The sequence below is a fragment of the Pelophylax lessonae genome, assembly GCF_965119305.1.
Source record: "Pelophylax lessonae genome assembly, chromosome: 5".
Lineage (NCBI taxonomy): Eukaryota > Metazoa > Chordata > Amphibia > Anura > Ranidae > Pelophylax > Pelophylax lessonae.
The window spans coordinates 315,100,917-315,112,995 of NC_138772.1; the positions used below are offsets into that span (position 1 = coordinate 315,100,917).

A 12,079-nucleotide genomic window follows, 5' to 3' on the forward strand; every position below is an offset into this window, starting at 1 on the left:
AGATTTTGGATGCTGAGCATTTTGGAGCTTTAAGCTTCATGTGAATCGGGCGTAAAACTAAAGTAATACAGTTTGGCTGGGGTTCCATTTTAAGCTTGGTCATACCTACATGTAAATCTAAAGAACATATATAGGACTATCATTTTTTTACTTTTTTTTTTTTTTTGTCCAATTAACATGTTTTCTGGACAAGTTAACTAGTAAATAATTTAAGGAAAGTCTAATTCAGTGGAAATTATTAAGATGGTCATACACTATACAGTCTAATTGTTGAATATCCATTAGAGTTACCAAAACAACATGTTTATTATGTATCAAATCAGGTCCTTGCCTTACATAGCTGATGGTATTTTTAAAGGAGATTGTACAATCAGATTATATAGTGTATGGCCAACCCTAAATTGACTGAGGACCATATTGACATGCACACAGTAGTAGCCTGCTTAAACCTTTGTGCATCCTGCAGTAAATCTGGTAAACATACCCATTACATTATCCTTTTTTCAGATGCAGGGAAAAGTGGACGGCTGAGGTGACTGACCTTCAGGGTGATGACTGGGAGGAGGTGTGGACTGAACCCTTTAAATATTTAGTGGCTGCTAGGGACAAACTCATACAGTTTACATTCTTACATAGGATTTACTACACCCCAGCCCGCCTAGCCAAGATTTATCCGACCTCGTCGGCTGAATGTTGGCATTGCTCCACCTCCCCAGCGGATACAACTCATGTTTTCTGGGACTTTAGTCAGATCCAGCGGTTCTGATCTGAGGTAACTTCCTGTCTTGCGGAGGTGCTGCTGACTCCGATTCCACTGACCCCAAGGGTGTGTCTATTGGGTTTGGTGGAGGAGGTGGTACCCTCTGTAGCACACAGAACTTTGCTGGTCATTGTCCTCTTTTACTGTATGCTAAGAAGGCGATCCTACTACATTTGAAGAAGGTAACTACCCATTCGCTCTTGTTCTGGAAAGGCCTAGTGAATGCAGTACTCTCTATAAGGCGACCTACATCTCCAGGGGTTGCCCTAAAAAGTTTGAGAAGGTGTGGAAGGCGTGGGTTGAATCCTCGGATACTGTAGGTTAACAGCTTCTATTATGTTGAACTAAGCACTGGCTTGGCTGTTTGCCATTTGCATTATCTGTGAAGTTTCTCTCTGGAATGTTTGCTTTTATTGTTTATCTGAATGACTAGGATGGTCTTGGATCTGTAGTACTCGGGAGCTCTTACTTCCTTGGGTCGGTGTCAGGCTGAGTGTTCTTTGGCACTGGCCTGCGCTGACCCTATAGCCTCCCACTCCTGGATTAGATATAGGATGCTGGTGATTGCTCGGGGGTGGGTGGTTAGAGAGTAAGATTTTTTGGGTTGACTGTTGCCCCCGATGTGGTTATTGGGGCGCCTGGTTTTTCTATTTTTCTTTTTGCTTTTCTCTGTAAATGTCTATTGTTCTTATAAAACTAATAAAAAATAATTTTTCAAAAAAGACCTGGCCCTCATAGATTGGCTACTTACCAAATAGGGTTGACCTCCTATCACGGAAGATCTCTGTCACTTGTGGCTATAAACCCAGCCTGAGCCTCTGTTCAATCATAGGGACTTAGGTTGAAGAGAATGATACCCTCCACTCTTGAGGAGATTTTATATTACAACAGCCCGTCCTTCCAGGACTTGCGCAAACACGGTGACATTAGCACGTCGCTCCACCCGACGTGGTTCGTCACACTCTGATGTCATCCTGGGCCACGGCTCACAGAAGAGCTGCTGCTGTTGTATGCACATATTTTGTTTTATTTTGAATAGCACAGTTTTATTTTATACTATGAACTTTATACTTACCTGAGTCCTTTCTTGATCCAGCACTGTGCCCATCTGCAACGGCACTAGACTGTGTTCCTCCTCTCATAGGACACAGAGCCAGTGGCTCCTGCTGCTGTCAATCAAATTCTTCTGACAGGGAGCGGGGTGCGTGGCCAAGCCACACTGTGTTTGGAGGAGCGCGCTCACACTTGTACCTCTATACCCTATTTTGGTTTGATAAAGGAACGGACTGGTGCTCTGAAATGCGTTACCAGGGCAACAGGACCATCCTCCGGGCATGACATCACTGCCATCCAGGGTGGTTACGGAAGTCCTCCTCTACATCCGATGAATGGTGACCCGGCTTGCACTGTCCAACACCACCAGCGGCGGCTGGCTACAGATCTGGAACTTGGGCCACTCCTGTTTTCTATGGTGGCATATGCAGAAGAAGCAGTGCCAAAAGCACTAGCGGGGGACCCAGAAGAGGGTGTTTAGGGTTACTTTGTGCAATGCCATTGCACAGAGCAGGTAAGTATAAAAAAATGTATTTTAGTGTAGCACCTTCCTAGATAGGTGCTAGTGTAGGTGTATATAGTTTTTGGTTTCTCTGCTTAGCAGGGAGAGAGCCAGATAATTCTAGAAGCTGTCTGCTTAACAGAGAGCTGTGATTGTTGGATAGAAACTGCCCAGTGTGCTCTGATGCTGCTCTTCCTGGCTTGATGTTTCACACTTATCCAATAGTGATACAGTGTATTGGACAGTGGGAGGAAACCATGCAGATGAGAGCAGGGGATATCTGTACAGCCCTGACCAATAGACATGGGAAGTGCCCCAGTGCATTCTGGGTGACAGTACTTATATCGGAGGGGCACATGGGGCTCCTGTTCTTTGGCTTGAGAGCGGGGTCAAGGTGGGGAGGGGGCTGCTGCCTCTCCCCAGCAAAGGCTACCATGCAGCCTCAGGTGATCAACCTGAGGAACAGAAAAGAGAAAAGCTAAAACCCAGGGTCTTTTGAGAGCTGACCAAGGGAGTATGTCCATGGATCTTGTCTGGTATTACGGAGGAAGATGGCCTGCAACCAGGGCCTTAAGAGTACAGACTCCCCCTCAAGGGATGCTAGAGACTGTTGCTGGTAAAATTCCCCCTCTTGGTGCTAGAAAGTCAGCTTGCTGGGTGTAAGCTAAAGGGGATGCTTGATAGTGTCCTGAAGATACAGAGTTCACTGAGTCTGCTGCTAACACTGGCAAAGGACTTATTCTTCCCATGCAAGATCTGCTATTCAGCCCACGTTCACATTGGTCCGATTTGACATGCGATTTGACATGTCAAATCGGAGGCAATTGCCAGCAATGGTACTGTCTGAATTGGTCTGACGCCCAGTTTGATTCCCAAAAGTCGTTTCTGAGATAATTTTGGGAATTTTTTGTGTGTGTGTGTGGGGGGGGGGGGGGGTGATTTCCATAAACACATATGTCTGTGAAATCCCCCCGAAGTCAGACTAAAATGCCGGCTTGAAATCGTGTGAGTTCAGCTGAACTCGCATGATTTCAAAACGGCCCCAGTATGAACTTGGGCTCAGTTCCACTAAGTGAGGCCAAGGGAGAATTATCCTCATCTGTACAAAGTTGAATTTGGAGTATCCCACTAATCCCTTCTCCTATCCAAGTTCTCCAAATTAAACACCAAAAACAAATCCCCTAGACTGGTCATTGGAGACAACGAGCAGAAGAGTGTGTGCAGGGCCGGCGCAACCACCAGGCGGACCAAGCGGCCGCTTGGGGCGGGCAGGTCCGCAGCCGGGGATGGGGCGGAAAAATGAACCTTTTTTTTAATACTTTATTATCCAGAGTTGCCGCCGCCCGCCGGCGCCCGGTGTCCTGCTCGGGTGTGCTAATGCGCCGCAGCGCCTGTCAGCTGTCACTGTCACTTTGATGCGGCCCGGGCGCAGCCAGTCCCGACTCCCTTACCTTATACACTGATGGATGACGCTGGGTTCCGGGCCTGTACGGCACTTCAGTGACGACGTCCTCCTCCACGCAGGAGGACGTCTGACGTCACTGAAGGGGCGGCCCTCTGCTGCTGGCGCCACAGAGGCTGCAGCAGTAGTACAGTACCCAGTCTCGCGCCGCGGCGCCGGAAGATTAGAGAACATCGCACAGGCACAGGTGAGGGTGGGGAAGAAGAATGGATGATGGAAGAAGGAGCAAGGGGGGTTAATGGAGATGGGGTCGGGTGGATAATTAATAAAGCAGGAGGGCATAATGGAACTGGAAGAAGGAGTGGGGGGGGGAATGGCAGAAGCAGAGCAGGGCCCAGGGGGGATGGATGATGGAAGAAGGAGCAAGGGGGGTTAATGGAGACTGGGTTGATAATGAAAGCAGGAGGGCATAATGGAATGGAAGAAGGAGTGGGGGAAGCACGGAGGATGGATAGCGGAAGCAGAGCAGGGCCCAGGGGGGGATGGATGATGGAAGAAGGAGCAAGGGGGGTTAATGGAGACGGGGTGGATAATTAATGAAAGCAGGAGGGCATAATGGAAGAAGGAGTGGGGGGGGTTAATGGAAGCATGGGGGATGGATAGCGGAAGCAGAGCAGGGCCCAGGGGGGATGGATGATGGAAGAAGGAGCAAGGGGGGTTAATGGAGACGGGGTGGATAATGAAAGCAGGAGGGCATAATGGAAGAAGGAGTGGGGGGGCCGGGGGGGGGGGTTAATGGAAGCAGTGGGGGATAATGGAAGAAGGAGCAGGGGGGGATGGATAATGGAAGCAGGGGGGTAATGGAAACGGGGTGGATAATGGAAGCAGGGGGGATGGATAATGGAAGCAGGGGGGATGGATAATGGAAGCAGGGGGGATGGATAATAGAAGCAGGGGGATGGATAATAGAAGCAGGGGGATGGATAATGGAAGCGGGGGATGGATAATAGAAGCAGGGGGATGGATAATGGAAGCAGGGGGGATGGATAATGGAAGCAGGGGGGATGGATAATAGAAGCAGGGGGGTGGATAATAGAAGCAGGGGGGATGGATAATGGAAGCAGGGGGATGGATAATGGAAGCAGGGGGATGGATAATAGAAGCAGGGGGGATGGATAATGGAAGCGGGGGGGGATGGATAAGTCGACTACCACACTCAACCACCGGCCACCAGAACTCCCACACGCAAATACATATAATGTAGTAGATGTGACCTGCAGTCCTATGTAACATCAGAGATAACACAGTGATAATCCTCTGAGTACAGAAAATGTAGTAGATGTGGCCTGAAGTCCTATGTAACACAACAGATAACAGTGATAACCCTCCGAGTACAGATAATGTAGTAGATGCTACCTGTGTTATCTGTGGTGTTACATAGGACTGCAGGCCACATCTACTACATTATCTGTACTCAGAGAGTTATCACTGTGTTATCTCTAGTGTTACATAGGACTGCAGGTCACATCTACTACATTATCTGTACTCAGAGAGTTATCACTGTGTTATCTGTGGTGTTACATAGGACTGCAGGTCACATCTACTACATTATCTGTACTCAGAGTGTTATCTGTGGTCAGCCCTGTCGTATTTCAAGGTAACAGTTTAGGGCCACATATGGGGTATCTCCGTACACAGGAGAAAGTGTTACAAACTTTGGGGGCATTTTCTCCTTTTACCCCTTATGAAAAGGTAAAGTTGGGGTCTACACCAGCATGTTAGTGTAAAAAAAATTAAAATTTTTACACATACATTCTGGTGTTGCCCCGTAATTTTTATTTTCACAAGAGGTAAAAGAAGAAAAAAAAATAATATTTTGTTAAGCAATTTCTTATGAGTACCTGTATAACTTATTTTGTTAAACCGTTAATAAAAATGCACTTAACAAGAGCACAAATAGTGTGTTTTTTTTATATAAAAAAATTATTGAAAGAAACATTTTTGCAAGGGAGGTGGGTGGCCGTTGGGGGGGGGGGGGGGGCGCCAAAATGGAGCTTCGCTTGTGTAGGCAGAAATCCTTGCACCGGCCCTGAGTGTGTGTGCACCTGGCTGTGTCTGTGTGTGTGAAAAGGCCTGGTATCTGGCAACAGGATAATCAGAGGGAGGCCCAAGATAGATCTATACCCAGTGACCCCTACGGGGGAAGTGCCACATTAGTAAAAAAAAAAAAAAAAAAAAACTTTACAACTGTTTTATTATGTGTTTTTTTTACTGAGCATATCTTAGAAATACACTGTTTGCAATCCATGAGCTGTGCTGGAATGACATAGCAGCAGAATTCATGTTCTTCATCTAATTCAATAAAGAAAATGGGGGACATCTTTTTAAATTATTGGTAATTCAATAAACAGCGCTCTGGACCATTCAGAGTATTACATCCTGCATGCTCAGCTGCTTGTCTTTGAATGACTTCCTAATGCGGAGACTTAGCTGGCCTTGAGCCAAATACACCTACTTTCTGTTTGAGCTACTATATATATAGGGCTCGCATGTTTAGAGCACCATACAGAGGACAGACTGAGACACGTTCACAATACAAAGGTAAGATGTAATCCTTCCTTTTAAAACATAATGCAGCTAAAAAAAGCTTCACATAAAGCTACAGTTTGGAAAAAAAAAGCTATACAGACTTACACATACATATAAAAACACTATTTATAAATTTAGCAATTTCTAATTTCCAGGAAAATATCTACATCTTTTATAAACATTTTGGTTTGTACATAATATATATATATATATATATATATATATTTTTTTTTTTTCTTTTTTGTTGTGTTACGTTATATTAGGTTACAGGTTGCTGCGTTTTAATCTGTGCTGATTAAATTCCTAGTTTATTAGGTGCATTAAGCAAGGACACTGTCGTGCATCAAAGTCAAAACTGATAGACAGTACCACTGAGAAACACCTGTTCAGAGCAGAAAAGCCTGCAAGCGTTGTGAGCTACAGGTTTAGTTTTTATTTTATTTTATTTTTTTATTTTTTTTTATTAACAAGAGATTTAGCTTTAAATACTCTCTGTATATTCATTTTCATTTCAAGGCAATATTTAAATGACTTTAGGGTATTGCAACTATTAGTTTTTATATAGATTGTTTACTTTTTTTTTTTTTTTTTTTTGCAATTTTATATTAACACCAGATTTAATTATAGGGAAAATTTATAATTTTCGAACGTGCAAGTTACTTTTTGGTATTTTCTGCGGAATTCAGGTGTGCAGCAGAAGATCCTGCAGCAGTGATAAAGTTAACGTAATTTTTAAGATGATTTTTTTGTATTTCTTAAACTGTGCCCATGTTAGCTCACTTGCAGAATATTTACTAGAGATCACAAAAGATACAGATGGGCTTGTCCAGATATGGCTACACTGACTGTGATAAGTACTGTTTTACTGTCCTCCGTGGGTGAAAAAGGAAGTAAGGCTACGTGACACAGTGCACAGCAATAATGAGACCTATTTCCATAAAGAACCTCCCATACATGATTCATGTACACAAGTCAGATGACTTTAAATCATGTATGGTATAATGTGACAGGTGTAGTCCTGACGCCCAGTAACGCATTCTTCTGATGAGGTGAATGATGAAGACTAATGATCAGTTAAATATTTGCCTACAGTTATCCATTAGCAGCACAGATTTTTAGCGTATGGGGCCACATTTTACTGTAATAGGTTTTTATTATCAAAGCCTTCTTGAATAAACAGAAGTTAGGTGTCAAACTGGTGGCCCCAGCTGTTGCGGTACTACAAGTCCCATCATGACTCTGCCTGTAGGAGTCATGCTTGTAACTGTCAGCCTTGCAATGCCTTATGGGACTTGTAGTTCAGCAACAGCTGGAGGGCCGGCAGTTTGACACCTGTGCACTGTATTCAGGGCAGTATTTCTAATAAGACGCTCATAGACCAGTGCCCAGGGCAGCAGGATAAGATTGGACAGCTCCAAGCTAAGATTATATTTGGAAGTAGCTAAATTCATAATGAAACCCGTAGGGGAAATGGTGTGCAGAGGATGTTCAGAGGAGTCAGAAGTCTCTTCGTAGTTCAGAAATCCAAAAAGAAAAAAAATGCAATACTCTTGTATGTAGGTCTGAACTCATAAAAACTAATCCTGAGGCTGGGTTCTCACTTGTGCGATCACAGACATAGCATGTGATTCGCACCGCATTGCTCTGCAGATCACATGCGATGTCTGTGTGATGCAACTTCAACCAAAATAGTTCAGGACCCTTTTTTTGGTTCCACGCTGGAATTGGATTGCATGGGTATTCACACCTATGCGATCCGATTCCTGCACAATTTCACAGTGCGCACTGTGATCTGCGAGCCGTTCTGAGGGTGTCATTAACTTTACATTGACACCCCCAGGGGTTCGCAGAATTTAGTGTGAAACATTGTGCGATTCAGGTGTGATACGGGAACCGGCACTAAATCGCAGGGTTTCCCGCATCGCACCAATGTGAACCGGGACTTTATAAATATAAAGCAAAATAGCATGCTGCCATCAAAAGCACACTCCAGAGTTCCTAATTACTAAAATAATGACACAAGGGGAGGAGCTTGTAAAAAGGTCATTATCATTTAGGAGTGCCTGGAGCCTAACGTCTAAGTACAGCCATGTTTTTTTAATACAATGCAATTCAACCAGCATGAAACCTGTTTGAACCTGTTGCCCCTTAGGGGGTAAACGTACGATGCTCAAGGAAAACCTGTACTGAAAGAAACCTGGCGGCTGGCATTGCTAACTTCCTCATAAAGATAGTAGTTGTCTCGCTGTAATATTGATTCTCTTACTTCTACACACTCTAAGCTGGTAACTTGGAATAAGCTTGTCATAGATAAAGTCAAACTAAAGTCAAAACTGATCTGCATGCTTGTTGAAGGCCAGAGATCAACATGGCAGCCAGGCAGCTAGCATTTTCAGAAAAGGAAGCCAACAAAACCAACCTCCAGGTTTTTCTCAGCACGTTTCCTTTAAGAACTTTTGAAAAGAATGAAGAAGTAAACTCGTATTCTACATTCCTTCCATCCATTAAATGTTGTATATACTTAGCATTGATAAGAAAAAATGTAAATTTTTAGGGAATTACTTTAGCATGAATTTTTATACATTTCCCTTCTCTTTGTCAAAGGCCAATCAAAAACAGAAAAATCAGCACAAGGGATATAATTTACAGTCAGTATAATGTGTCTCTTGTGCCGATTCCTCTTCTTTTAGTAGTAATCTTCCCCCCAACCCCACCCCTGCAGCTGTAATCTTCTGATGCACCAAGGGTTAATGCAACTAAGCGGCTTCCACAGGCTTTCATCAAGAGAGCCTGACTATTCCCGCCCTTTCCACCCAGCTCCTCCATTCACAGAAGCCGCACTACAGCTTCTGTGAATGGTACAGGCTTTATAATTGAAGGACGGGAGGATGATGGATAGCTCCACCTCCTCCATTCATTGTCAAGCTGGCTGTGAACAAAAGGTTATTAAAGTGTACGTGAAGCTACAATTTTTTTTATTTTAGTTTTGGATAGGGTAAGGAATTGCTAAGACCTGGCATGTTTTTTGTATCTGCGTCCCATTGAGGAGATTTCTCTTCACTTCTTGTCCCAAAGACACCTCAGGATATATGAGAGGACATTGCTTCAAAGTGAGGGAACATCCTCTCTTAGGCCTCGTTCAGATGGAGCATATGCATTCTTGCCCCATCTGAGGGCCGAGTTTACCTGAACTCTGGGTGCTTTTGGGGCCGCGCACCAACACCCGCATGGATGTCACATTGGAAGCAGCAGCTGTGTCTTTGCAGCCTTTGCATCCAAATTAACTTAAATGGGACTGCTGGCATGGGGATGTGTGGAACAACTGTGCATCCCCGTGTGGGTAAACATGGCCAGCACGTGGCGCATGGAGGTATACATCTTTTGTGAACAAGGCCTTAAACTGAATACACACTATACAATATACTTTAGATTTTTTCCTTTAGGTTTACCTAAACACTTTCAATTTGTATGTAATCAAATCAGGAAGGCCCTTGCACTACATAGTTGAAGGTAAATCTAATGGAAATCTAACATTAAGGCTACATGTACACGGGACGTTTTAAAAAGTCCTTTGAACGCTGGAATTTTACAGCTATGTATAGGACGTTTAAAACGTCCGTTGTGTCGCGTTTGCAGCTGCGTTTAGTGGGCGTTTGCGCTCAGATACGTTTTTAGAGGTCAAAAAATCATTCCCCTTTAAAATGGAAAAACGAAAGCGCTAAACACGGGTGATCGCGTTCGGTCGCACTTTGTGTTTGAAACGCCGGTAAACACACGTTCTGAACATTCTGAACGCAAATAATTGCTTTCCAAAAAACGACACTGAACTCAACTACCTCTAAATGACTGTAAACGACCCAGTATACATGGACAGATAAGATAACATAGAGGAGGGTTCCGGGGGCTTCTGAAAAAAACGCCCAACTGCTCCAAAACGTCCGTTTACAAGTAGCAGTGTACATGAGGCCTAAAAGTTGTATAGTGTGTATCCAGCTTTAGACAGTTTTGGCCAGAACAGGTTTCCTGACTGAAAGATTTTCCCTCATCTCGTGTTCCTGTGACACCTCAGAATATTGGATTTCCGATTAAGCTTTTTGGCCAAGAGGACAAACAGGAGGTCATACCTCCCAAGCAGAGACACAGTCAGTAATAAATACCTTACAAAAGTTCTAACCCTTCCACATTTTAATAAAAAAAGGTTTTGGCTTACCTAAATACACTTCAACTCACTTCCAAAACATATCATGTAAGATTGTAGTGCCATGCGGTTTGGTGGCCACAAACATGCTGTGTCTGGTAGAAGAGTTTGGGGTGCCATTAACAATTAATTGCATCCGTACACTCAGGTCTAACCAGGGCAACGTGTTGCTGTTCAGTGCTGCAAATGTGCATGTCAACGCATCTTAACCTCATTGCATTATGGTGTGACTAGGCCCTTGATACATTTTGGCTAACTTGTCAATTTAAAATTTGTGTAACAACAAAAAAGTACAAAAATGATACAATTAGAAAACAGAAAAAAAGAGCGAGAGTGCTACAGGTGTGGAGCAACCATGAAGTGGACAGTTAACCACTTAAGCCCGGAAGATTTTACCACCTTCCTGACCAGGGCCTATTTTGCGATTCAGCACTGGGTGACTTTAACGGACAATTGCGCGGTCGTGCGATGCTGTACCCAAATGAAATTGACGTCCTTTTTTTCCCACAAACAGAGCTTTCTTTTGGTGGTATTTGATCACCTGTGCGATTTTTTGATCATGCGCTATAAACAAAAAAATAGCGACAATTTTGCAAAAATAACAATATTTTTCACATTTTTTTATATGAAATTCCCCCAAAAAAATGTAAAAATCAAAATTTTTTAACATTTTTGGCCAATTTATTTTCTGCTACATATGTTTGGTAAAGAAAATCGCAATAAGCGTATTTTGATTGGTTTGCGCAAAAGTTATTGCATTTACTAACTAAGGGAAAGATTTCTGTCATCTTTGGTGTTTTTTTTTTTTAACGAGTAATAGCGGCGATCTGCGATTTTTTTTGCGGGACTGCGACATTGCGGCAGACAGATTGGACCCTTGACTGACATTTTTGACACTTTTGGGGGTACCAGTGACATTACTACAGTAATCAGTGCTATACATATGCACTGTTACTGTAAAAATTACACTGGCAGGGAAGGGGTTAACTTTACTGGAGAGGCAGGGGTTAAATGTGTCCCTAGGGGCGTGCTTCTTACTGTAAAGGGGCGTGGCTTTTCATGTAACCACAGAGACATACGATCCTAAACAGCAGGATCGTATGATCTCTGCAGTTACACAGGGGAGAATGACAGGCGGCTTTGTTTACATCAGCCGCCTGCCTTTCTCCCTCTGCAGAGGACGATCGCGAGTGACCGGCGGACATCCGAGCCGCCGTTCACTCACGCTGGAGTGTCTGAGAACGAGCGTGCTCGCACCCTATTGGCTTGCGGGCGAGTGACGTATATATACGTCACTTTGCCCAGGAGGGGCTGACCGCCGCCGTATATAGTCGTGCGGCGGTCGGCAAGAGGTTAAAATATAAATATCATCACCTAATAATAATAATAATAATTTTTTGCCAGATTTAAGATCAATAAAGTTAAAAACGTCACTGTCTCTTGCAAGCATTAAATCATGTAGACCTTATCGGTGAAATAAAACGATCAGCGTGAAGCAAAGTTTACTTATGTGCACAATGGTTGCCCCCTGTACATATATAATCATAAACTTTGCATAAAAACATGAACACATTA

The 12,079-nt window shown here is 43.7% G+C and overlaps 1 protein-coding gene across 1 annotated transcript in view; it reads left to right on the top strand.

The window, feature by feature from the left end:
• Nucleotides 1-6,189: 6,189 nt before the first annotated feature.
• Nucleotides 6,190-12,079, top strand: part of LOC309556030 (cytochrome c oxidase subunit 4 isoform 1, mitochondrial-like) — a 90,135-nt gene continuing 84,245 nt past the window's right edge. The window contains exon 1 of the mRNA XM_082258298.1: nt 6,190-6,318. The gene's annotated coding sequence lies outside the window, so the exon portion shown is untranslated. The remainder of the gene's footprint in view (nt 6,319-12,079) is intronic.